Raw genomic sequence first — 3,402 nt, 5'->3', positions numbered from 1 at the left:
CTCTACAAATTATGCTAATAACTTAATTTGGGTATATAAAATTATTGTTGTGATGTTAATTAGGAAAAACTTTTAATAAAATCATTTATTTAATAATTTGTGATATATTTTTTACTATAGTATAAAATGACAAATTAGTAATTTATCGATAATAATCGTCAAACTTGTCCATAATGCTAGAACTGTGAATTACTAAGTAGGCACCCTTTAAACTTTAGGCACCGCGCAAACTTGCTTTTTACATTAAGATAAAATATCATATGCCAACTAAACATTAATGAGTAATTGAAATAAACCTATTTTACGAATTTTATCGCGTTTTTTCTTATTATTTTCTCCAGACGTTTCGAAAACTGCAGCATTCATGGCCATGGGACATACTCATAATTAAATAATATAATATATATAATAAATCATTATTAATGAGTAATTTAGCAATTATCTAGACGCAACTTTCAGTTTCATTGTAACTTTATATTAATGAAATATTAACGTCATCTTGATGCGTGTGGTGCAGCAATTGTTAGTGTTTGCAGGCACCCATGACTCACTACATTTTAACAATTCCTATAAAGCTTCCGGCTGATTTAATACATGGGAAATACGGATTAATTATCATTTAAATTTTATTCATTTTAAACATACACCAAAGAAAGTATTTGTTGGAAAAGATATCCAATACGATACTTACATTAAACTGTATTACCTAGGTAGATTTTTTGTTGATAGACAAAGCTTTGTAAATAAAGTAGAGTCTAAAAGAATTATCTCTTGGCAACTACAAGATGTGTATGTTTTTGGAGAATAAAAATTTAATCATTCATTATAATGTATAATTAAAATATTCTTTATTTTATCATATTTTTATTTATTTTAATAAATTAGCTGCAAGCTCCCCAAATAACCCAAAATAAAATGTAATAAAATTTTATGGTCGTAGAAATTATGTCAATCTTTAATATTTTTCTAAGATTGCATACAATATCTTCGAATGAATCATTATTTACTCTCAACGCATGTTCTATGCAAATTAACTTTTTAATAGCACTTGAGGAATTTTATTGTTGTTATATAATTGTTTAATATGAGCTCTACAAGACTCTATCATCAAAGTAGAGTCACCGGCTCATGACCGCTACAGTTAATGTAGTCAAGTGAATGGAATCAAGTATATTTGTGGGTCATTTTTAAGAACATTCGTTATTAGTTAGTTCGTTTGTAGTAAAAGAAATTGTAAATATTGACATAATATTAAAATAATTAATATTAATACGATAAATGTGGAATAACTGGTTTAGAAGGAAGAAAGTAAATATATGTAGTATTGTGCTGGTGATAGGATATATTATGTATCTACCCCGATAGCGAGCACCGTACACAAGGTGTTAAAAACCGCCATAGTGGCCCACGTAAGTGTGCCGCGTTCCAGGATCTTGTGTATATCCGGTACCCACAGCCCGGCATAATTGTGTCCACTGTCAAGGAATAAACTTATCTCGTCAGTCGACATTCTATTGGATCCCATTCCACTTACCATCAGGTAAAGTGGGGTCACTTCGGTGTGCACGTATAAAAAATAAAGCTTTAAAGTAAATATTATGCATTTCGGGATAAATAAATACATGGGATTACTTCTCCTAGACTAACTAACTCTTGATAAAACGAAATTGATAGAGAGTAACTTACGAATTATATAGACGATAGAAATTTTAATAGCGCTCTACATTTTTGTACATAAGCCAATTATAAAGTTTTTGAGCTGACATATTAATTTTTATTTTAAATCTAAATTGGACCTAACGACACGGTTGGGGGCGCCCGAGAACACCGCCCAAGCATTTTCCAATATACGCATAGTATCATGTCTATATCTTTAGGCAAAAATTCGAACCTTTAATAAAGTAATACAATTTTCTTAAATTTAATACTTACTATTGAAGGCATAGAGACTCCGACGTTGCAGGTTACATCTCTGGCCTCATAACTTTAACTTTTCATTCGTAATTATTTTAATAATCAAGTTATTTATAATACAATTATATGTGGAAAATTTTGTGGCTCCATAACGAGGTAAAGATAAGTCGACAACAAACCATCTAATTTGGTAGTATAATATGAAAGTTATTATCAAACAGATTATTCGCCCTGATAGTCGACAAATTAGTCTTGAAAACATAATTATCAGTCTTAGTTTATTTTTAGTGTATGGGGCAATAGTTTTGAAAGTACAATTCAGTAACAGTGATTATTTAATATTTCGTGTGACAAGTGAGGTAATACCCGTTGTTTGCTGTGTGAACCGGCTGATTTAGGTGAGTGATACATACATATTATATTTATATATAGCACAATATTATATATTTATGAGAATTAGTAAAACGATTTTTTTTACATCTATTAATAAATATGTAATTTCGAATGTACAAAAACATAAAAATTTTTGTATTGTGTTAATAATTTGAAATGGTTATAATTGCCCCAGTACTAGTGTGTTGCGTGTGTGGTACAAGTATGGCGGTACATTCTTGGGTTCGAATTTTACGCGGCGAAAAATATATGTACTAGCTGCAACTTTGACTATAGCTTCGAAGATAAAAGGCGTGAGTGTGCGTGTTTTACAAGGAGACCTTATACATTCTACACACACACACATACATCCAGGGTACCCACTTTTCACCGAGTGTGTTCTATCCTATGTGATAGATGACGGTATCAGCATATCGGGTACAAATTCCAGACTAAGAAATAATAAGAATAAGCAGAAAACCCAAACATGCCCATAACTTATTTACTTGTTTAATCAATGTCAACCCTTTTCGGAAACTTTCTAATAAAGGTGTAGACTAAAAATAACTTTAATTTGATGCAATAATTATTTATAAACTAAGATTACCCGATCTGTAGAAACCGCGATCGGTTCGCACATCGCTGGCGACATTTTGAGCATCCTTGACGCAGGCCCGGATTATAGGGTAATTATAAGAGTGTATTCATGAAATTTTAGACAGAGACGTATCAAGTTCGCAAATGGTTCGCTTAAGGTTATAGCTTAAGGTCCATTTTTCACACATTTTGTTTCACCTTTAATCTGGGTAACTAAACAAGTATTGACAAGTAAAAAATTTAAATTCACGTCTAGTTAGTGATTAGTTCTCGCAGTTGAAAGAAAAACGTAAAAATAATTAATATGCATGGATATTTCGGCCTTTAAAATTTAATACGACGAAATTTATGAAAAATGAACCTTAAGCTATAACCTTAATGAAGTAGTTTAATTTACTGCAACAAGGGAAATTTTTCCAACATCTCCGCTACTGTTATATATACACAATATATAATTAAAGTTATATATAATTTATATATCTACTGCATATATGTGGTCTATACGAGTATATAGTAGTT

This window comes from Manduca sexta, chromosome 6 (assembly GCF_014839805.1).
Source record: "Manduca sexta isolate Smith_Timp_Sample1 chromosome 6, JHU_Msex_v1.0, whole genome shotgun sequence".
NCBI lineage: Eukaryota > Metazoa > Arthropoda > Insecta > Lepidoptera > Sphingidae > Manduca > Manduca sexta.
This window is presented reverse-complemented; position numbering follows the sequence as displayed.